The sequence below is a fragment of the Catharus ustulatus genome, chromosome 1 (assembly GCF_009819885.2).
Source record: "Catharus ustulatus isolate bCatUst1 chromosome 1, bCatUst1.pri.v2, whole genome shotgun sequence".
Classification (NCBI taxonomy): Eukaryota; Metazoa; Chordata; class Aves; order Passeriformes; family Turdidae; genus Catharus; species Catharus ustulatus.
In genome coordinates this window covers 118,859,893-118,884,961 of record NC_046221.1, presented here as the reverse complement: position 1 = coordinate 118,884,961, position 25,069 = coordinate 118,859,893, and the positions used below count along the sequence as shown (strand labels likewise).

The following is a 25,069-nucleotide window of genomic DNA, read 5'->3' as shown; positions in this document are numbered from 1 at the left end:
AAGTATCAAGGCAAATGAGGACACCATACAAAGAAGCAATGCAAAATCAAATTAAAAATATGAAACAATAACATATTGCAAAAATAATCACTTGGGGAACACTCTTGCACAGAATTAGAGTATAATTTAGGTTCTCTCAACATCCCAGTAACATTGTGAGGGTTTGTTTTTTTTTTTAATAATTAAGTTTTAATAATGTCTACCACATTTTACTGTGTGTTGAACTAGGCAGAAATGTATGCCATTTCTGAAATTTTAGAGCATTATCCCATAATTAGAGTTTTGATTAATGAAACACAAATATATTTTCCAGATTACTAAATTAATTTACTTAAAAATTGTGTAAAGGTTCTAGCTCCATTTGTCAATTTTTAACTGTGTTTTAAAAAGAAAGATTCAACTAAGATATATCATCTAGATTATGACAACATCTAGCATGCCATTTTTAAACCTACCAAAAGGTGATTCATAGAACAAAAGATTAAGTTCTAAACATACAGATATGATATGAAAAAGTACACAAAAAACAAAAAAAAAGAAGTTTACAAATGTAGAAGAGCTTTCCATAGCACAGACTGATTAAACATGTGCTCACATGTTGTTTTCTCCTATTTATTTATTTTGGCTTTGAATTATGCACATTATTTTCATCCCCATCTGTCACAAAGCAACAGTTGTTCCAGTTTTATTTTGTAACTGGGATAAGAAATAAAGGGACATGAGTCAAAGAAACAAAAAATACCCATTAGAGGTTTTTGTAGATATACATTTTATATGTCATACAAGTTAGAAACTAAAACATGATTGACATTACATGAAGTCCATGTGAAGGAAAGAAAGCACAATCTGATTGAGGGATTTATCTACATTTATTTCATTCTAACTTTAAAAAAAAATCCTGAATTCTTGTTAGATTGATTTAAGCAATGTGATTGAATTCTATAGATCCACAAAAATTTCCAGATATAGTTCAGATACTCTCATCAACTTCATTGTTAAACCTGACAACATTTAATTGAAAAGACTGTTTTAAACTTAATTTAATCAAGTAATCAGAACCAATCCTGTCATTACTTGATTATTTATCTTACAAATTTCTACAAGTAACATAGTCACGATCACACAGATGCTGGTATTTCAGAAAAAAAGGGTTTTTTTTAATGTTTTCACAATCAGAAATTTCATTTCACATGTAATAAAAACTGTGGAGTCTTGAAATTCTTTGAACTTAAGAAGTTCAACTTTTCTGTAGTATTTGACAAGCAACCTGCAAATTTTTGATATCACTGATCATTCTTGTTATCTACACTGGAAATATTTGATTTTCCTTAAGTCCTAAAGCTTAGGTTCAAAATTCCTACAGAATGTTATTTCATTTTTTAAAACTAAGATTAACTTCCAAATTATCATAGGCATTAAACAGCCACTTTACAGGGAGTTCCACATTCCCAGCTTCAATGCTATAGACAGATGACTTTTTTTTTTTTCTTCTGACAGACACAGGACCTCAAGCCAATTGAAGCTCAAACTGAGATTAAGATGAGCCAATGTGACACATTTTCATTGAACTTCAAAAATGCAGCAGTCCACTACAAAATGCAAAGTCAAGAGACAACTCTCCAGCAGATGAATTAGACTTACACTTCAAAAGCTGTCCAGAGTGGTTACAATTTTGGAATAGCAGAAAGCTTAGCAGAAGAAATTCTGATGCAGTACAAACAGAGAGTCACACACACTGATTCTGATGACCGTTTATGAGTGACCAAGAAGTCAAGTACGGGAAGGAAGTCCATGTGCTGAAGCCACAGCACTTCCCACAATCCCAAGCAGAACATAGAGTTGACAGGAATTAAACATGGGAATCAATGGGCTGGAATCCAAATATTCTGTTTTACACAGAAGTAAGATAAATCACATATTTTCACTTGCAGAAGCTGGGCAGGCACCACCAGAAGACAATGATCAACAACTACAAGATGAAAACATCAGGAGATTCTGGGCTCAGTTCTGAATCAAAATATTCTACACAATTTGTGACTTGTGCTGTCTTTTCTGGAAGAGATTCTGATAACTTTTTTAGAATAGATAAGGGCACCTCTGGCCCTGGACTTCAACTTTCAAGTTGTTCCCTTCCTGAATGAAACATCAGCAGTCATAAACCTCATTCTTTTCCTTTTTCTCTGCTCTACAGAAATACAGTCTTCATTTAGATCTTTAAATCGTATCTTTTATCATAGTAGCCAAGATCTACAGTAATTTCATGACTATAAGGTGCACCAGATTATAAGGTGCACCTCCGGGAGTTGGCAAAATTCCAACCTTTTCCCATATATAAGGCGCACCAGACTATAAGGTGCAGATTTTTTTTGCAGTGAGGATCCGTGCCGCATGCAACAAAGTAATAAATTACTAATGGAATCACGCGATCGCGGGGTTTACTGGCAGGTGCTCAATTTGCAAACATTTTTCAGATTGGTGTAGCCTTTAAATGCAGCCCGAAGCGCCCTCCCTGTGTGCGGGCCCCGGCACTCCTGCCTGCCCCCGGTGCCGGCTGGCGAGGTGCAGCTCGGGGCAGCCGCGACTCGCAGCGGTTCGCGGTCGTCGCGGTTTGGGGCAGCTTAGGGCTGCCGCGGTTCACAGCAGCTTGGGGCTGCTGCAGCTGGCGGCGGTTCAGGGCTGCTGTGGCACGGCTGCAGCTCGTACTTCTGGGTTGGCTCAGGGTGGCCACTGCTCACGGCTTCTGCGGCAGCCCGCTCCCTCCCTCCCTGCGTCGCCCCGGCACTCCAGCAGTCCCGTGCCGCTCCAGGAGCCCCGCGCCCCCCTGACACTCCGGGAGCCCTGCGACCCCCCTGGCACTCCAGAAGCCGCGAGCCACTCTGAGAGCCTGGAATTCTGTGAGTTGCGTGCCGCTCTGGGAGCCTGACACTCCAGGAGCCGCGTGCTGCTCCAGGAGTCCCGCGCCCCCCCAGCGCTCCAGGAGCCACGTGCCGCTCCGGTAGCCCTGCGCCACCCCGGCGCTTTGGGAGCCCCACGCCCCCCGGGTGCTCCAGGAGCCACATGCCGCTCTGGGAGCCTCGCACCCCCCCGGGCTCTTCCCCCGCGTCAGCGCTGCCCCAATGCCACCGGGCTCGCCCTCACGCTGGCACTGGCCCGACGCCGCTGGGCTCGCCCTGGTCTGGCGCTGGCCCGATGCTGCCGGCTTTCCCCCCCCACCTGGGCTGCACCGCCGCACTTTCCCCCGCACTGCCCAGGCTGCTCTGCCGCCGCCAGCTTTACCCCTGCGCCGGCGCTGCCTCGATGCCACGGGCTCGCCCCGGCCCGGCGCTGCCCTGATGCCACCGCCAGGCAGGCTCTGCTCAGCTCGGGGTTGTTGCAGGCTCACACTTCCGGGTTGGCAAATTTCCGATCTTTGTCCATATATAAGGCGCACCAGACTGTAAGGCGCACTTCCGGGTTCGGACCAAAATTTTAGTCCAAAGGGCACGCCTCATAGTCGTGAAATTACTGTAATTCTGGGCTTTGTAAACTGAGATTTTGCTCAGATAAATAAATTCTGAAAGTCCCCAAAAATATCGCACTGAACAACTAAGCTCCACATGTCCAGAAATAAAAGCTCTGTGGGTTAGATCAGACATTAGTTGTATTGACTTAAATGTTTCTTCTACTTGTCTAGTTTTCTTAACAGCAGGAAATTTGTATCTAAATTCTAATTCATCTTGTTTCAAAAAATCATGGTGCTTCTTTCATTGTAACAGTTTCAAAGCTGGCATGCCTGATCATCTGAATTTCTACTCCTTCTGTACACAAATGTTCTACCTAAAACTTAATCTGCTTATTAACAGTGTCACTTGTAGGGAGAGACTCTTTTCCACCTGCTGAGGAAAATCACACAGCACCCAGCAGTAAGCAGAACTGACACAAGAAACATGATAGAAGATTCCACAACACAAGCAAGTTTTAATTTCATTAATTTCCTTTTGTGCCCTGAGGTATAATTTGTGATTCTCATGGCAAATGCAAACCAGACATTTATAAATGGCAAACAAAAAGGCCAAACTATTTATTGCATTTTGATTTATAGTATCACATTATTTTGCTCATAGAATTTCAGCATAATCAGGAAACTTTGAAAAAAACAGCACCGATTGTTCAAGCTTTATGCAGTGAAATACACATGTAAAACAATTACTTAATTTAAATTTAATAGCTAGTGTATCATATTTATTAATTCTTTCAGATTATCAGAGTCTGTTTTCCTCTTCCACTGTTTGTATGCTTGGCTTTAAAAACATTTTGGTTTCGCAAAGCTCAACTGAATTACTCAAATGCTTGATTTTAAGTAAATAGAAGTTTGTGAGATTAGTGTTTAAGCCAAGTCTTTTCACACGCCATGCAATGCATGGCATATGATGAAACATTGGTGAAGCCCTGAAGCAGTGGGCCTTTGCATCTCAATCTTCTTTCTGTGAACTGTTCATCAGGAAACTCATTCAAAGTGCTTCTGCTGTGGTATCAAATGCCTTCAGTGGCTAAACTCTTCATTTATTTAGGGTCTCGCTGTCTCAGATCCTGAGATTTCTACTGTGCACAAGGCCCTAATTGTGTCAAAATTCTGGCAACACAAGAGAAAGCCATTTAAGTTTTACACCTTCAGTAAAAAAAAGCTTAGGCATATAAATCATTCATAACAAATAAAATTAGAAAATTGTATTTCCTTCTGTTACAGTGTTGGTTTATTTATTTATTCTTATATTTCTTGCTACTAAAAGATTATTTTTAAGGCAGCTTGAAGTTAAGAAGTTGAGGAAAAAACTTAGGTTGCTCCTGTCCTCTGCTAAAACATTTTGAAGCACTTTTTTTTTTTTTTTCTTTCCTAAATGAAACTGGATAGAATTCAGATCTAGCACATCTAAAGTTAAAAATAAAAAAGTGGAAATGTTTTGTCATATCTCCACTCATATCTATGCATTGGTTTGTGCTTGGTTTGAGTGAATGGGGAAGGACAAACAAAAACAAATTTTCCAATGTACGGAGAGGAAGAATAGGAAAACTATATTTGTTTGATTTTTATTGTAGCTTCTTTCTCTGACTTCTAGCATATGTAGTTTTGGTTTTTTAAAAATCAATCAGGTCTCATAAACACAATATAAGTACTTTTGTTGTGTACCTTAGTCTCAATTCGGAGACAGTAATTATATTGTCTAGAACTTGACATTCAAGTTTCCAATCTTTATGCAAACACTGTTTTCCAATTTTTAAGATACTTCTGGTTTTTGTTTGGGTTTTTTGGGTTTTTTTTTTATTGAATTAAAAGGAGTTAATAGAAGTGAGAAATTTAAAGCAGTTAATGGATGGTTTCCAAACATTTCACTACAAAAAATTCTGCTAGTAATTGTTCCGAACTTTTTTGCCCCCTCATTTTGGCACTCTGGAATAGAATAGAGCTGAATTCCTCAATGATTAACTTACTCCCCTTCACAAGAAATCATTAATTCACTAAACAACTTTAATTACTGTTTGGAGCTTACATTGAATCCAATTCAGCACAAACAAATATTTAGCAGTTCAAGATGTTCTTTATTTTAAGCACCTCTGTCTCTACACTTTAACAGCTAGTTTGTGATAAATATAGGCTATTGAATCAGGCCTTTGAGGGTGGGGGAGGGGAGAGAACAACCCAAAAACCACCAAAATAAAACCCATTTCTTCTTAAAAATTCTTTACTGAATGGATTAAATAAGTGAAATCAATTTAAGTTCTTATATTGCAAGAATATAAGTGCATTAAACAAAATAAATTTCAGAAATCATGAAGTTTCTGTTGATATTGCTGGTTGGTGAGGCTGAGGTAACTATTTCCTAGGACCCCTGGATGAGGACTGTGGGTGAATGCACACAAACCCACTCAGGCCCTGACAGATCAGACCAAACAAAAACACAAACATGAGCTCCCTCTCCTCTTTCCCTCCCCTCAGCTCTTACACTCACTGGACATCTCTCCTAGCACAGGCTCAGGTGAGAAGAGTACAAACAGGACAAAATCTCATTGTGTTCTTTAGATGAGAGTAGCTCATCTCTCTGCTTAGCTGATGGTGTTAGCCATCCTATGTATAAGGTCATTGGGAAATTTGTCACTGGGTTAAATCCTAACTCCATTGAATCCTGTGCTGTGAATTGTGAACTGTAATTGATGATGGTTTTAACTTGCAATCTTGCCAGGAAATAGCAAGAGATGAGAAAATAATGTTTTGGGTTTTTTTTAATTTATATTAACAGAGTTTATATGTTCCCCTTGCAACTTTACTGCTTATTTTGATTTGAATATTATTTTATTCCAGAAGAATTAGTGGAATTATGAAATATCAACAGTTTCCAACTCTCACTTCCCAAAAGACATTGTTGAAAAAGATTTTAAATTTTGCAGAGCTTAGGTAATACCCCCTTATTGAAACAATCTACTGTGATTTAAGAGACATTTCAGTCAGTCAAATATTATTTGGGGTAGAAAAATCTAACCAATGATCCAAATCCAAATCTGGAATGAAAAGAGGTAGCCTGGGTAAGATACATCAAATGCTAGGAAATCTCTACTGTCTTTACGTTTAAAGTTTCACCTCAAATAGCACTTTGTTTGCAGTAATGATAAGGACTAAAAACAACACTTAATTTATAATGATTACAATTTTTCTGGGCACAGAAAAAGAAAAGCCACAAAGCAAGGTCCTCAGGTAATTCTGTTTCAATTCATCTTTTTTTTTTTTTTTTCCTCCCTTCCATGGCTTTAATGCACTGCTCCTTACTCTTTCTTCCTACCAATCTTCAAATTCATTTGACATGGAATAAACCATTCTCTATAAATGTGAGCAATCTTTACAATGCTCGGACTTACAAAAAAATTATAATTCTTAAAAATAGAAAATAGCTCACCATAATAGCTCACCTGCTGCAGAATACCACCAATTAAACTTAGGTTTTTGAAACCAGGTGAATTTACATGAAATTCTCTGCTTTATGATAATGACCAAAAAAGAAATAATTCAAGTAATTATAATTTCAGATTTTTTTAAACATCATAAGGTGAAATTCTACTTTCATCACAATTTTCAGCCTCATCTAAAGCACACAAGTGTTTCTGGAAGCATTTCAGTTGGGCAGTCTGCAATTAACATGAACGCTAGCAAATTTAATGTGCCAAGCCTGTCCTGTGCCACTGAGAACAAGTGCTTTGGCATGCATGCAAAAATCCCTTCTATACCTGAAAAGAGAAGCCCTATCCACACTACTTATCAGAAACTGTCAGTGACCTACGTTAGGTCCTAAGTTGTCCCCAAACACTGTTTGAGAAAGTGTTAATTGTGTAAGCCAAAGCATCTTAAGAAACATGGCAGCAACTTAAACGCCAGCTCTGTTTGCTACTATACATAGCCTGTAAGTGCAGTATCCTCTAAAGTACAAAGTAATAGCCCCTTAAACAATCTGGGATATATTACATCGCTCTCATCATAAAAACCACTTGTTAAAAATCTGAAATATAAGCTAGAAAATTAACACTTCTGTGCCTGGGAACTGCAAGTACTGCAATGACCTTTTGGCAATGACATGCTTGCATTTCAAGATTGTGTAATTATTAGATTTTCAAGTAATTGCTAAAAGGTAATATATAGCAATTAATATAAACATTTTGATATTGAAAAAATTAAGCCGACATAAAACATTTTAAATCCTGAAAGTCACATTTTATACCAGTACTTCTGTGAACTTAATTTCAACCTGGACTGATCTAACTTTTCCTCAGACCTGTTTTACACTCCATGTTATTTACCAAAATCAAAGGACCACAGTAACTAATAATAAAGCAAAAAGCATCCTCTGAAAAACAAACAGTAGCCTACAGAAAGTGATGCTATCCTGAAGGCAAATGTTGTTTGTATTTGACATCACTTTCTATTGTAGCAAGAGCTGAACATACTAGCAGTCGGCTAGGGATCTATCATTTTAGCCACAAATAGAGGAGAAAGTAATTCTGGCATCATAAACTCAAATACAATAGATGATCAAATCATTTCTAGCTGCTACCAAATTCTGCAAGAATATTGGGAAATTGTATTGCTCTCTCTAGATACTTAAAAAATTCAGGTACCATCTTTTCCAGAAGTATATGCATGTGATATAATACAAAGAAGAGTGAATGGAGATAGGGAAATATTTTTTTATGCTTATGTGCAGGTTCATCATCAATCAGTTCAGTAGTCTGTATTAATCTACATCCTCTGAATGTTTGATACACTTTTCCATGGAGAAAGTTACTTGGCAGATAAATAAAACAGCTTTCAAAAATAATTCACAACTAGTAAGTCCCCTTTTGTGAAGGAAAACATTCAACACACTACATTTATATGAAACACACAGTAAATGTAACTAGGAAATTTCATTTGGCAGTATGCTTACCTTTCCTAGAAAATGTAACTGCAAAGATTTACCTACCCATATTCTACCATAAGAGGAAGGCTGCCACCATAGCTGGAAGGTTATGCTGGCCTTGTTTTGGTTTCTGCTAGGGTTTTCAGTGTGCTATTTTTGCTATTGACCAAAGTCTTTGCAGTGATTCTACAGAAAAATGGACTTCCATGTCATACCTCCCCGCTGACCCTACGAGTACTATTTCTATTTCTGTTCCAGTGAGTCAAAGGCAGTTACCTCCATCTTCAGCCAACACATCTCTAGATCACAGAAGCCATTTCCCCTAAGCTATCCAGCCACTAACACAGTTAGACTAAAATAACAACCATTGCTTTTAACATGTTTCTCCTAAGAATTTCCTGTTTTTAAAGAGAAAGACCAAGTGTCTCAAAGCATGCTCTTTCTTGCAACATTACTTACTGGTCTAACAAAAACACACATTTGCATTAACATATGAAATACACTGAAATCTTCAGGCTACTTAAATGTGAAACAGACAATACTTCACAGAACATTTAATTCACAAATTTTTCCATCGTTATGAGGTCAGTCAATCTAAACCACTTTCTTATTTCTGTATGCCGCACTCAGCATTTGTAACCTCTTCACAATGGAAAACAATGCTTTGTTTCAGCTTTCTATCACAAGCTCACACGTAAAGCCTCATTCCAGGATTTGTATCAAGGGTTGATTTCTGTCAAATACAAACTGTAGGTCATACATTCTTCTTTTGCCCATTTGCTTAGAGAACTAAGCCTTTTTACCCTACCTTTGTATGACAACTGGATTCCAAGTGACAATGTCTTTCCAGTAAACATATTGAAAATAATGTAAACCTGAAAATCTGGAAAAGGAGCTATTGCCTGAAGTGACGCAAAATACATAGCAATTTGGGAAAATAACAAGAAAAATTTCAAATAAGAGCAGTTTAAATGTTCTAGGATGATTGAAACCACCTTGCTTTCTAAAGTCCATTCTTGAAACACAAGTTTTATTTTACCTTTTCATTTAGATACATGACAGAATTTCAGCAACAAGTCATTTGCAGCAGGCATAAAAGTCACATTCCATACAGAATTTAAAAGTCTGTCCCTTTATGTTCTCCATTTTTCTAAGTTAGCAGACATTTTATTGCAAGAAAATTCTAAATTAAAGTTTATTCACACATGTTCACCTCTCCACTGTCCATTCTTTCATCACAATGAAATGCTTTTTAAACAGTTCATCTGGATTCCAGAGTCATGTTAAAATATACAACAAAAAAAAGGAGAGCCTTCCCTAAAGCCTATGAGTGAAGGAGAAAGACTCTTCTAATTAGAAAAAACAAGAGGTCTGTGAACAGACCACAGAGGTTGGTAGAGGCAAACCTTGACAACAGGACAACAGCTGATGAATCCAGAGGAGCTCACTGAAGAGCTGTGTTGTACATGTCTGTGACCTCTGGCACTGCCAACAACCCCACAGCAAGGACTTCCTAGGTCCCTTAGGTGGGTGAACAAAATAACCAGTGTTGCCTATCACAGGAAGAAAACACTCGAGACCAAAGACAAGCAGTTGGGAAATATGTGGTAGACTTCACATACTAGAGTCTGGCAGTGAAGAAAGCAAGCTGTTAGTTTCTTTTCTCTCATTTGTTGCTATCTCACCTCCAAAAAGCAGTCCACAGTATTTTAAAAATAGAGAAAGATGTTTGCATTTTACATATTATTAATGGTGATGTACAACACACACAAAAAATAAGTTTTAAATAACTATACTTCCTTGGTTAGCATTACAACTAAGATTTCTTCACACAGGATTGGTAAATTTGGATGTAAACATGTGCATTATAGCTGCACTTCTTTCTCTTTTATTTTACTTTTCTTAAACTGGAAATCAAGTTCAAGCTTTTACTTACCCAAATGTAGTGGATGGCAATAAAGTACAAAGAACAAAGAGTTCCTTTTCCTGACAGCTACCAGAATACAACTCTACAGAAGTACACCAGAAACATGGCAAGCCTTGGTAATAGCGGCAAAAAGAGAAGCAAGGCTGAGTTGTTCAACGCTTGCTCTCAGGTTAGCAAAACCCTTTTACTTTCATTGCAACAAGTGAAATACAGCATTTGAAATTTATCCAGTAGCTACTTGAATCCCAGAGTAGGGAGGTCTTACCTCCAATTAACTGAAAGCAAAGCAAGCTGAGATTGCATAGGAATGTCAAAAATACAAAAAAATGAAAATCAGACAACCAACAGAGTCCTGAGTGTTAGTTGTTTTTGGGGGTTTTTTTAATAGTAATTTTATAGAAGGCAGTAATTTTAACAAGCCTAATAATTTATATATATTGAAAACCTACTTTCACATTTAGATTTACTACTGTTGAAAGGAATGGAGTGCAAGTTTTGGGGGTTTTTTCTGATACTTGATGTAGTGATAGAATGATTAGAAGGAGTATAAATCTTGAGTAGTATTATTATTGTTGAAGGAATATTCAGAAATTGTGAACTAAAACCAGCCTTACAAAAATGTCACAACAGCATCTTTGAGCATCTTATTTTATATCTTGATACCTAAGTGTCTGATGAAGTCTAATGGATAATATTTTCTCCTCTCTTCCAAAAAATAAGTTTCAAGCAGTAGAGGTTTTCTTTTATAAAACACATTACCTTATACTACAGGAACAACCTTAAATTAAGCTCTTATTTCAGTTTCCATGTTTAGGAATATAATGTATTCAAAATCACTTGTATCCAGTACCCAGAAACCTAAGAAACTTTTTGATTCGTGTTCCTAATTTCTTATTTAAGCAACAACACTGCAAAATGTAGGCTGGTTAAAACAGTTCCTGAGGGCAATATATTGAAAATAACATTCTATTCCATATGGACAACTAGACAGCCCACCCGAGTTGAAGATTTTCAAATCTTAAATTTAGGAACAGAAGACTGACACTGAAAGTCTTGATCACCTAACTCAAGCATCTCTTAATCTCGATCAACTTTGGAAAATGTTTGGTCCAAGAGGGTCAAGCATGCATATATGCTTCATATCCTCTCATAACACACAGTATTTTTCCAAACCCCACAGTTCACTATGATTCAAACTCCCTTGGATTTGGGGATTTTCAGAAATCAGGGATTTTGTTTGGGATTTCTGTTGTGTTGCTGGGTTTTGTTTTTTTGTTTTTTTAAACAGGATTCATGTCAGCAGACTATGGCACAAACATGAAAACGAAAATAAAATTACAGCAATGGCTAACCATAGAATTTAGGGGAGGGACCCTTCTGAACCACAGAATGGCACATAGCAATGAGAGAGGCAAAAAAGCCAGGTACTTGACAAAGTTTATCCCCACTAAAATTTTACTGTAGCCTACTATGTACTTAACCTGTTCAAGAAAGATTAAAAAAAAGAATCATCACGCCAAACCAATGTTATTATTCATCACATAAACAAGCAGTCTGGCTTTCACACAGTGTGGTATCCAGGACTGAGGACTGGTCAGACCCGATTTGAGGACATAAGACTGAAAGATCTCACTTCAGCTACTGAGTATAAATACCAGCAAGTGCAAGCAGCTTCAGCACATAATCTTCTCTGTAAATGCATCAAGTTTCATTGTATGAGTAATCAAACTCCTTGTCTTCATTGCTGCTACTGCCATTACTTTTTTGAAACATCACAATCTGCAATTTGCAAAAACAATGAGAAGAAACAGTGACAATGGCAAGAAATTAATTCATAGCATGACTTTCTCTAATATTAAAATTCATGGAAAATAACTTATGAAAAAATAAATGAATTATGAATATTCATAGTTTGGAATGGGTAACAATACTTTGGAAAATAATGAATACAGTTAATCACTTTAAAGGTTTTTTTTTTTTTTTTTTAAAGAAAGGGTGCTTCCAACAGATTCTTTATTATTCCTACCCAGTAAGAATTTTTTTTCAACTTCACAGGTGAAAATATCGCAACAATTTCATGTCATTTTAAGGTATTTTTCTCTTGAGTAGACTGCAGATTCACTCTTAGTCAACCAGCACAAGTATCTGAGAAAGTCTTACATGAACACAAGAACAATAACTCCAAAGAACCATCAAACAACAAGGCAAAACCAAACTATATAAGTCAGTCTGACAATTTTCTTCATTTATTACTTCTAAGTTGAAGGTGAAGCTTTACATGTTCCTTGACTCCCAATGTTGGTCTTGGCTTTCCCTGTCTGTAGCCCTCATTAATTAAGAGTAATTCTGTACTTGAAAAACATCATCCCTTTGTTCTCAAACATGGGAAAACTTCCTAAGAAATGGCACAGAGTCAGAGGTAGGACCAACAAGGTCTCCTGCATGCCCTTGGTATGCCAAACCTAGGAGGACAGCCTGGGACCTGCTTGCCTGAAGTTATTTAGGTTGCTTGACTAAAGTTATTAATAACTTTAGTAAAACCATAAAAGCCAAAACATAGAATTTTAACCAGGAAAAAAAATGTTATGATTCCAAATATTTGCCTTTCAAGTTACAATTCTTAACTGTTTCCAAAACAATTCCTATCATTGTGTGAGCAAAGAACATGAGTATTCAGTCAAGAAAAAGGGAAATGGAGGTGAGTGTAAGATTTGATTCAACAGATAAATTCACCAGTTTATAACCACAGCAGCACAGCTGGTACTACCACCCTTGCAGATAAAATAAGGATAATATTTTGGTTCTGCACTGAAAGCTTTATTTTCACATAAAGCAAACAAGTTAGAAATGTTCCAAGTATGACAGCTGAAAAGTGTGAGAGTCAGAGGTGTGCCTTTTCTCCCATAAGTGCACAATATCGTAACCCAAAACAGATGTGATACCATATACCAAATCCTCATCAGTCATAGTCCTTTACAGAGTTGGCAGACCAACCAGATCTTAGAAGGAAAAATATATATAAGAATTTGAACTTTTAAATACTGTGATGGCATTGTACCATTTTACTTTAGAAAGATCTCTTGCACACATCCCAAGATCCCCACCTTCCAAATTACAAGTTCTGTTTATATTTTTTACTTTGCAAGAGTAGCATTCAGTCTTAACTTTCAAAGTTGTCTCACCACATTAAAAATGTGCAATTAGCTGATGTGAGGCTAAATTTTGATAGGAGCTTAATTACAAACCGATGTTGCATGAGACTCGTTCATATTTCAAACACTTTAGTAATCTGAGTTTTATTACATAAATGATCTTTAAAGACAACCACTTTTTATAAGCGACTGTCTTCAGGACTGATGCAAGGAAAGACATGTCTAAGTGATCTTCCAGCAGATTTCACAGATGGCTCACAAGACTGTCACAAGGCACAGAAGGAAGAAAATTGCTTATTCCTTTATAGAGATGCAAGTACAAAGCACAGTCTGGATTTAAGGCTAAAAGCTGTTTATTTACCAATGACTTTTCTAAACCTTACTTCTGCTTAATAATATTTCTGTAGTGGTTTTGGTTCATCAAAAGTTTGAGATTTCCAAACCAGCACACCAATTTATGTAGTGGGTTTAGTGCTGGCCAAATCGCCAGTGCGCCCACTAGAATTATTTACTCATTTCCTGCTGTGAGATAGGACTAGGAGGAAGGTAAAGTAGGCTTCAACTTTAAAGGGTATGAAGAAAAACTTTATTAACAGAAGTAAAAGAATAACAAGAATCAGAATAAAACCTTCAGAACACCTCTTCCCCTCACACCCTCTTTTCTTTCCCACTGACAACACAGAAACTATTCAGTCAGTTTATCACCTCTAGAAGAGTCTTTCTTCAGTTCAGTTAGAGAGAGGAGTCCCTCTTATGCTATGGAGACTTCTCCACAAGAAAACAGTTCTCTTGTGGCTTTTAATTTCCCTCCCATCTCTTGCAGCCTTCACACAAATGTGTTCATGGGCCACATCAAACTTACTGGGGTACTATTTTAAGGATGTTTGCTGCTCAAAAGCAAAGGTTCTCTTTATCTCTGAGATCATCTTAATCTCTGGGAACAGAGGTCTTCTGCTTGCCTGGGGGCAAAGGGTCTTCATCACTCTTCTCACTCTCTGTTCAAACTTCTCATGGGATCACAGCTACTTCAACATCTGCTTGTTCAGCATGGATGCCTTTGCTCATGTCTACAATGTGAACACTCCATCCCCCCATGCTTTTTCCATGATTTATAGGGATATTCAGTGTATCATAGTCCATCACCATGGCTTGCAAGAGAATTTCAGCCTAAAACTAAGACATCTCCTCATTCTCTTTCCATCTGTGACCTGACTTCTTTACTGACTTCATGTTGTCTCACTATGTGGCTTCACTCTGTTCTTTTCTCTCACTCAAGAGAGAACTGAAGGTCTGAAAGTCTCATCTGTGCAGTGAAAGAGTAAATGTCTCACCTGAGGCCCACAGATCGTCACATCATGATAAATTCCTGGGGTTTGTTTGTTTTAAAATGTGACTTGCACAGGGGTGTGTTTAACTTTCTAATTGGTTTATCACCATGCCTCCATTCTCAGAGCCAGCCAGCAATTGGTTTTGCTAGGCACAGAGGGTGCTGTTAGCAGCTTCTCTTAGAACATCACTTCCATGGTTGGGCTCATTCCCTCCTCACCAAAACTCAATTAATGCAAATTTTATGCACAATTTCTTATATCAAAGTGAATTACTAGAACTAAAAATTAATAGGCTGTAAGGAAATAAGTGTATTTCACGTTGATTTGATGTCAAATACTGCCATACAAAAATACGGAATGTGTGCTCTACAGGTACAACTTTCTATGCACTTTTCTATGCAGGCTATAACAGAGATTGGTTGGTTACTACAACTGAACAGAGGAAAGCAGCACTTAGAAGTCACAGGATACACTGGTTATACCATTTCAGGAAAAAAAAAATGCAAGGATTTTCAAAAGGTAACTATAGGTTAATGTTGTTGAAATTTTGAGTATCAGAAATATCAACAGGTTGTGCCCAATCACTATGCTGTGCATCCCAACAAAATACAAATGTATATATTTATTTTTTAAAGCCTACCACACTCATCATACTAGACTCTTTGCTGATTTATAAGGCAGACTAGGGCTTTTTTCAGAATTTGCTTCTTCATTATGGAAAACAGCAAAAGGAAATAAAGTCTAATGGATCATACTGGCATTTTTTAATAATCTTCACATGAGCCAATCCTTTTTTCAGCCTTCCCATGGCATTGTGAAAAATAACAATCCATGAAAAAACAAACAGACAATTTTTTTGTTAAAAAAATCAGGATACATTTTCTTCCCTTCAGCTTCTTAAGACTCAACTAACCTGGCTGCAAGCATCTGGCACCAAGCAAGTGGCATATGTAAGCTGTTTACAGACTTTGTGTATCTCAGAAATAGAAAGCCTAGGGCTCTTGTCAAGAAGTTTCAATTTGCTCTAAAACACTGTTCTTCTAAGACATCAGCCCCTGAGACTCTGGTCTTTTTGTCCAGCAATGTTCTTTAAACAATTATAGCATCTCAAGTGAGGTTTGCAGAAGGAAATCACACTGGTTAAGTGTATATGCCACACTAAAATCTAGGGACAGTGACCAAGAAACATTAGAAAGCTTTAGCCAGGTCTGGTCTTGACTCATTGTATCAATCATACTACACATAATGAGTCTTGGCTGTTCTCTTCTTGTTCTGCTATTATTTGTAAGTTGTTGTGTCCTATGTTAAGAGTTACTATTAGAGAACAGTTTTATAGAAGCTTCCTTACAAGAAGTGTTTACAACAAAAAACATATCTTGCAACTTTTCATTCTCCTAAACAGTTGTTTAATTACACACTCCGGTCTCATAACTTACAAACATATTCAGAAATTACTTGAGACTGTGGCATTTAATAGAGCATAATGATTTAACTTCATGGTTCTATATACGGCTGAATGCACTATGGGAGTCTTCCACGTCTCTGTCTCTCAGAGATTCTTATGATATATTAAACAAATAGACGGGCAGAAAATTACCTTTTTGCTATACAAAAGAAGATGCTGTAAGAAACTTCACATGCAATTCTAATACCCCACTGTACTTTCTAGAACTCTCAAACCAGAAATACAGAAAATTTCTCCTGGATGGTTCTTTTCCACACGGACTCATTACATACTCTTTTATTTTGTTATACAACAATGCATTACTGCCCCTATGGCGGACATAATTATAGGTAAATGTATTCCCTAAGTCTTCTTCCCTGCCCAGATCTTTCCTCCCACACTGTCTATGACAAGCCTTTTTTTTTTTTAACATTCTCAGTTTCATCAACTGTACCATTTTCATCTAATACATATATTTGTGTCTGAAATACATATTAGCTTTACATATTCAGGTAAATTCAGAGAAGCTCAAGAACAAATTAACAACACTTAAATCCAACTCCAAACAACAAAGCCAATCTAGAACTATGAGTCTTTTGAGATTTAACCATCATTAAACTGGAGAGGTTTCTATTTCTTTAACTGTTATTACGCCTAAAGAAGTTATTTTTAGGTTTTGTGCATTGCAGTCTACTTGCTGTTAGTTATGATAATCATCATGAAATAATTATCTTATTTCCTCTAGTAGTGTGATCACTGGACAGCTGCTATAGTTATTCCCATGGTGGCATATGAAGAAAAACATATTTACTTTCCTTCACATATAAAGGTAGTAGCAACATAAGACGTCATCTTCAATATGTAGTGCACTGCTATCTCTACTGACTCATGTCTTTCACATACTTTCCAGTAGCTTGTAAACTTTTAAAAATCGATCTTGAAATAGGTATCTAGATTAATTTGGGGAGATTTTTTAACTGTCACTCAGGATTTACTGCTCATCCAGGCAGTGGACAGCAAGGTAAGTCACTGATATTCTATCATCACCTTTCATCTTCTTGATGTTTACCAGCATGATACACACATACGTATGTATGTGTGTGTATGTATATATATATGTATCTCCAGGCCAATATGTAAAATGATATGGAATTATCTGTACAACCACAAAACAAGCATTCTTCACATTTTGACATCAGTTTTGGAAGGCATTCAGACCTCTGTCTAGTAGAAGTCTATATTATGTTGTTTAATTTGGCGCAAGCCAAAGTTCTTCAACATATTTGTTATTTGCTACTTTAAAAGTGACAGAGATCACCAAGTATGGTTTAATATGTTGGACAGTTCAGAGACCTCAAGAATTTCTATTAATATCTAGCTTCCAGTTACATATTTCCTCAAGCTTTAACTTTCCAATGGAAATTCAGTCTCCCTCTACCAATAAATACTTATAATGGAAGTAAATACTGATAGATAATACTTCCTATATCCATTTCATGGTAGCCAGATATAAATATTTCAGAAACAATGCTGTGATTTGTGATTCTAATTATAAGAGATCAGATCAGTAAGAGTAAAAATGTCCTGTGCAAATAATGTATGTGATACAGAGATAAAATACATCCAGAAGAAAATTTCTCTCTAGAGGGCAGACGAACTGAAGTAAGTAAAGTAACAAGCTAAAGTTCTGATACTGCCACTGAAGAGCCACTCTAAAACTGAAAACAGGGAAAAAAAATCAGAAAATGCGGAATAATGTTAGCCCTAACTAACTCTTATCATGGAACCTATTTCCTTCATTAGAACTTATGGAAACTTTAAAAGAAGATTTTGAGATAACATGAAAATATAATACTGTGTCATGGCTTGAGGAAGCAGAGCAATCTGCCTTGAAAACACAGCAACTACTGCCTGCCTGAAAACACGTGCTCTTCATCTCAGTTTGGCTAGTACAGTCTAAAGAGAAGAAATGAAGGAGCACTACTGTTTTAGCAGATTCAAAATGCATCACTCTTATAATTGTGCAGGTTCTTCAAGCTTTTTGATTAATGTCTCTACCCTACGGATGCCCCTCCCTGTCCTTTCATTTTAGGCTTTTTTTGTTAGTTTGTTTTGTTTGGGGTTTTTTGTGTATTTGTTTGCTTGTTTGTTTTGGGTTTTTTGGTGGGTTTTTTTTTGGTTTTTTTGTTGGTGGTGTTTTTTTTGGTTTTTATTTAAAAGAAATAAAGCTTATTTGACTTTGTGTCTTCCATGCGACTACTAAGAGTTCAGGACCACAGGCACCACACTAACAACTGACCAGAACTAAGCACCCCATTGCTCATAAAAGCTTGTCAAGTGTCAAAGTAGTTTAAAAAAACTGTGCATCAGTTCTGACCTTCTCGGTTAAAGTTACTTATGTGAGCCAGAAAGAATAACAGGAACTCCATATTCTCTTTGATGCACTTATCTCTTACATCACTTTTTTTTTCCTCAAGGTATGGGTATGTTACCAGAAACGGGTTACATAGTTCAATACCTCATACTATCTCAACTAATTTTTTCCAATACGTGGCCAGAATCTTCAACACCACTTGGAAGATATAAAGTTTTCCTTATTAAACTAACTGTAGCTAGAATTAAGTACATGGGGGTTTTCCCAAGCAAAATATAGTATGTTGAAACATGGAGTTCTCAGGAAACTCTAAAAACTACGCAAAACTAAACAGCCAGGTGAATTTCAATGAATTTGTACTTTTTTCCTTTTGAAACAGCAACTAATAAAATCCCTTTCCTGAAAATAAACATGTAATTATATTCCAAAAAATCCCATTTATTCCACAGGTTTATTACAACTGAAGATAATTAGCCTGACTGAGCATTTCAGATTCAAAATGACTGAACAGTCTTCTCTGATATTAATAAAAAACTCCCTATGATTCTGGGTGATAAGCAGCCAACACATCTGTAGTCTGTCCCTATTTGACAAGCTTTAGTCTGTCTTTGCTTGGGGTCAAGCATGACAAATTTCCAGGCAGATAAGACTTGTCACATCTTAACGCCATCCAGACAGTAATCATGTCTGCTGCTTGCAGAAACAACAGCTGCCACTGCAACAAGCAAGAGCTCTTGATTCACACGATCTCTAGCTGAGCTCCCAGCTCATTAGGATCTCCCAACTGCTGCCTCTTACACAGGAAAAGCACACCTGTCACTGAACAAGCAAAGTGCCTCCCTCTCTGCTGCAGCCTTGTACACAGCATCTCCTGCTGAGCCTGAGCTTCACAGGATCAAGTGTCTCTTCACTCGCAGAAGCAAGATCTTGTCAGACTGTGCCTCAGCATTACCTGTTAAGTGAGAAGATCTTCAGCTGTGAAGCTTTCACACACACCCTGTTAAAACCCCAGGAGCATTGGTGCCTCTTCTGGCAGGATCCTGGAGCCCCTGTGGGCATGGGGCTCCCTCTGCAAAGCCCTGCAGCGCTCACAGCTCCCCCTCCTCTGGGCATCTCGCCTAGGGAGACATTTGGAGCATCAGTTTAACACTTACCAAACACTAATGTTTCCTCAAGGCCCTCAGACTTATCTAACTGCATAAGGTTATAGACTTGGCAAGATTACATAGGAACACTTATATCCCCGTTCCTACTTACTCATTCAAAGGCAGCTGTCCCCATCTTGCCTTAAGGTTAGAAACTCTTGTAATATGGAAAAGGACCTAAAAAAACCTGGCAGTTAAAAATAATGAAGAAGTTCACCTTTAGAATGCTTGATATTAAATTACTTCTCTTTTAAAACAAATAATGTGTTAGGAAGAGGTGAGATTTCACTCAGGACAAACTTCAAAGGCAGTACTTTTATAGGATTAACATCTGAAAGACTGTATCAGTCTAATTTTACTTTTAAATAATCCTATTCAAACATCATCTTAGAATTACAAGATAAGAAAATGGTCCTAGAAGGGAAAAAAAAAATTACAACTTCCCACGTTTTGAAAAAATTATTTGAAAAAATACTTGGAACAAAATTTTGCAATTTTACATGACTCAAAAAAATTAACATGCTAAATATATTCAGAAATTTGAGTTGGTTATTCTTTAAAACATGAGACAAGTAATACTGACATCTTGGGATAAAATCTTCTGCAGATATTACTGGATACCAAAATAGGGGGAAAATACCTGAGATAATCTTTGCAAATGTAAATTCCATGTCTCGTTTTCTGGAACTGTTTTTTTTAACACATTAAATGATCTGCTTTGCCTGTAGGCACTAGATCCCTTCTGGCATTCTTCATTCTTACAGAGAGAGAAAGGGTTACTGCACAGCACAAGGAGTTTCAGGCTAGAGATCGGCTTTCCATTTCCTACTGGTATACAAAATTCCTGTGTGATCTCCAGCAAACCTCTTTTTCTCTTTCCAGTAAGGCAACACCTGTGAACTATAACTTAGAATAAGTATACAACCAATAGAATTGCCAAAGAATTGTTGTATGAACAAAAAAAATTAATTTATGTTAATAAAAAATATGTATCTGGTAGTAGAAGAAAAAATAGTTCTTTGCAGATTTACATACACTGTGAAATGAGCCCAGATCTCTGTAAAAGTGACATTTGCTCAACAAATGGGAAGGATATTATTTGTCCATTTCTGGAATAACAGCTGGATGGAGTTGCAGCAATTTTCTCTACAGGGGCAAATCTAAGCAAGAAAAAAAAAAGAAAAGAGAAATCCATAATTTAAAGTCTAAAACAGTGTTGAACAGATGCTATGACTTCAGTTGTGAGACACTTGGTTACATTTAACTTCCAAGTTTTGTTTTTCTTTTTTTTTTTTTTCCAGAGAATTAAATATAAATGCTGAAACATATTTTTATCCAAATAATAGTATTATAGCTCAAGAAGCAGCCTTATTTTCATATTCTGCTTTTACTATCCTGCTTATATTTTTTAACACAAATCAGAAGATTGGCTTTGAAACAACAAAAATGGTATTTCATAAAGCACTGCTCAACCACTAAGCTCCACTGGGCTGAAGGAACCATAAAAGCACCAGAAATTAATGAGTATGGTGGACCACTTTCCAAGCTCCCAGAGGCAAGATAAAATAACTGAATATTGAAATGAGTTTCTTTTGGCATATCATGGGTACGCAGTAGACATGCAAACACAAAAGTGTCACTTTTTTGGGGTGCTGTGTGTGTAGCATAGCTGCATGATCCCCACTTGCAGCGTTTAACACATTTCATCTCATTCTAGGGAGTTGGTTTTAATGGAAGAAAAAAAAAATAGGCACTCTGATGTATAAAAGATCAAAGGCCCTCAGCCAACATTTGGCAACAGTATATTAGTTTCACACTACACACTTATGAGAAAGTGGTTGTTTTTTAACATCTTTCTCACTGAATCTTTATAATAAAAGAAAGAAATAATTTCCTTGCAAATCACCATGATAAAACATCCTAAACAATTATTTCTCTCTATAAATAATTCATTATATACAAGGATGAGTACCAGCAAATATAAAAGCAGAAAATACCTGGTGTCCTTCATTAGAAAAGACACTATTATTTACAGTCACTTTTTCTTTCCCACAAAGATTCACAATTTTTTTTTCTTCTTATAAACAAATGAGAGTAATATACAGTTATGACAAAAACTCAGTTGATAAATCTGGAAATAGGTATATTTTTGAAAGTTTTTTCTGTGTTGGAAAAGGACCAGGAACACCTTTGGGGATGAGTTGTTATTAATAGCAATGTCATATTATTGCTGACTTTAGAAGTTACATTCCTTTAGCTGGGTCTTATTATAAACTTCCAGCTGTTCAATACAGTTAGCAGAGAAAAGCATTAGTCTGAGAAGCAGCAGGAAGCCAAAGCCAGCAGCAGCAGTTGCCACATGCTGCGAGGGGAGTGAGGCTTGCAAGGTCCTTGGGTGAAGCTGAGGGCCAGTGTGAATAGGGCTTTGAGCAACCTGGTCCAGGGGAGAGTGTCTTTAAAGGTCTCTTCCAAACCAAACCATTCTCTGATTCAAGACAAAGAAAATCAAGAGAAAAAATGGTTTTCATTAAGAAACCAGTAACCTACAATTAAAAGACCTTTGGATATTCTTTAGCATCACAAGATAGGAAATTGTTCAAAAAGTTAATTAGTCAACACTGTATTTAGTTTTTCAGTAAATTTTTATATCCTTTTAATAGGATCAATAAGTAAATTCAGTATGCTGAAACTCACATTTGGTATTTAGTTAATAGCTTCAGTTAACTACTCAGCAGTAGCAACAAGCCTTAAATGCTATTGATATTTTAATTGGAAACCGCAGAATTAGTCTGCTAAGAATCAGGTTTAGCATTGTAAAGCCACTGTAGAATTCTGTACAACAGTGCAATAATACCAGAGTTCCTCACAGATACCTAAGGAGAATGTTGTGAATTGTAAATAGTACAGTCTAAGGAGGCACATCTAGAAGAGTCTTGCTACTTTCTAACTGCATTGTAGAAGATACACCATTATAAATCATATATAGAACATAAAGTTTTCTTGAAATCTCTCACCTCTAATTGTCAAAATCACTCCATCCAAAGCTATCCCTGCTGTTCTGTTATTTTAATATCCTGGTATTCTGAAAGAATTCATAAAATCCTAATGAATTAAGGTACGAAACTCCTCCTATGAAATCTTCAGTGAATTCAGTAGGATACACCACATTCAACTCCTTTGTAACTGAGCTCTGTTCGGTTTGTCTAACTTCACCAAAGAATTTCTAGAAGCAAGGAAATATCTGGCTAACTATGAGCATCTGTGGCCTTTCATAAACACAAAATGAGCATGACAGTTTTTTTCTAATCGCACAATGTAGGAGAACACAGTCTATCAAAAAGCCTCTAATACTTTGAGGACGCTGGAGATTAAAGGTAGAAATTAAGCCTGGATATATTCTTAATAATGCCATCTAAATAATTTCCAGATTTTAAAATGGATTTGGGGAGAAGATTACTTTGTGTGCTTGTTTTACAAATAACCGTATTACTGTCATGTCCATGAATCCCAATTATGTAGCTAATTAATTGTAATTAATTCATCCATTGTAATTACCTGTAATTGTAAAAGCGACTCAATCCCCTGAAGTTTCTCACTCATTAGTTCCCACATAACATGGTTCTGTAAGACTCTTTTCCCTTGGCAGTCTGATGATCAGATTACCATAACACCATTATGGAATCAGATTGAGGAGAGCTATTGTCTTTGTCTAAAAGGAACACCACAACATCCTCAACATTCACTTTTTTTCTCTTGAAAACTATAATGTGTAGTATGCATCTATGACTCTATGTATCTGGAAGTACAGGGAAACTTTCAGTCCAAACAATTATATTACAAAATTACTGTATGTATCTTCCATCTATCATGAGGAAAATCAAAAGAGAAAAAGAACTTCAAAAACTGAAGTAGAAATTTATATTAAAATAATGAAGAGCTAAGTGTATAAACCATTTACCTATCCACACTCAAAGAGAAAAGTTTGTCAATAAAAAGTGACTCATATGGAATCTGAATGCCTTACATGAAATATATTTTCAAGACCTCCTTTCTTTTAAATGAAACTGGCAGGAGTTTTAGCACTCATTAAACTGAAAAATGGGGATTGTTGTCCAGGACAATAGGCACAGGAAAATATGAGAAGCTAAAGCATAGTTCTGTTAATTGAAAACAAACCAGGCACTCCCTACAATCATCTTTTGTAAAGCAGAAAATCATTCTAGAAAAGGATCCTTATTTCACATTTTTCTCTTCTTTAGCACTGCTCCCACAAACTCTTCAGACAGCAGTTCCAATGCCTGCAACATTTACCTCCATATAAACCAGCACTTAATCACCTCTTGGAGTAGAAGGAACAGTGAAACTCACAACTCACCAAGAACCCTGTCTTGCAGCTAGGTTGCAGAGGTAGCAAACAGGTAAAATAATTCGTATTTAGGCAAACAAAATATGATTGTTTACAAAACCATAATCTTTTATTTCAATCAGAAGGATTTGAAATTAGGATGACTTTTAAAAAGCCTCCCACTTCTGAGATCAGTTATGCACAGAAAAAATATCCCAAGTAAAAGCTACCTGTCCTTTCATACACCACATTTAGGTGGCTCCAGGTCCACAACTGGGCAGAAGAACAGATACACTCCCACAGCTGGGCTCTGCTCTGGTACAAGCTCTCTTCAGCCACCACAGAGGCAGTGAAATACTAATGATATATTTTATCAGCTTGGTTGCTCCAGTATTGATTGTGCACAGCATGTCTTCACATGTAGGTTGAAAAGGTCACAGGTATGGAAGCGAGCCACTGTAAGATCAAGTCAAACTTCTTATTATCCCAAGCACCACCTCAAAAGCTTAAGCTGTTCACAGAATCACATAATATTCTGAGTTGGAAGGGATGCACAAGGATCACTGAGCCCAATTTCTGGCCCTGACCATCCCCAAGAGTCACAACATGTGCACAAGACTATTGTACAAACACATCTTGAACTCTGTCTTTTGTTCCCTCCCTCATTAAAAAAATGTTTCAGAACTGCACTCTCCGACTTTTATTTTTCCAAAGTTTTCAATAAATCTTTTCTTGTGCCAAAACTGGCTTGTTTGAACCCTGCTTCTCTGCAGTTACTTGATACATTTTTAAACATAGCTTCTACCCAAGTGCTGAATAGAAAACCCAGCAAGCAGCTCCTGACTCACTGTACTTGAGAGAGCTGTACTTGACACAGGTACCCCAAAAAAGCTCAGTTCCTGTGGCTCAGAGCTGACCCAACACAGCACAGGCA

At 36.9% G+C, this 25,069-nt stretch overlaps 1 protein-coding gene across 4 annotated transcripts in view; it reads right to left on the bottom strand.

Annotated features, from left to right (window-relative positions):
* SNTG1 (syntrophin gamma 1) overlaps positions 1 to 25,069 on the bottom strand; it is a 336,306-nt gene that overhangs the window by 245,667 nt on the left and 65,570 nt on the right. The gene's annotated exons all lie outside the window — the stretch shown is intronic.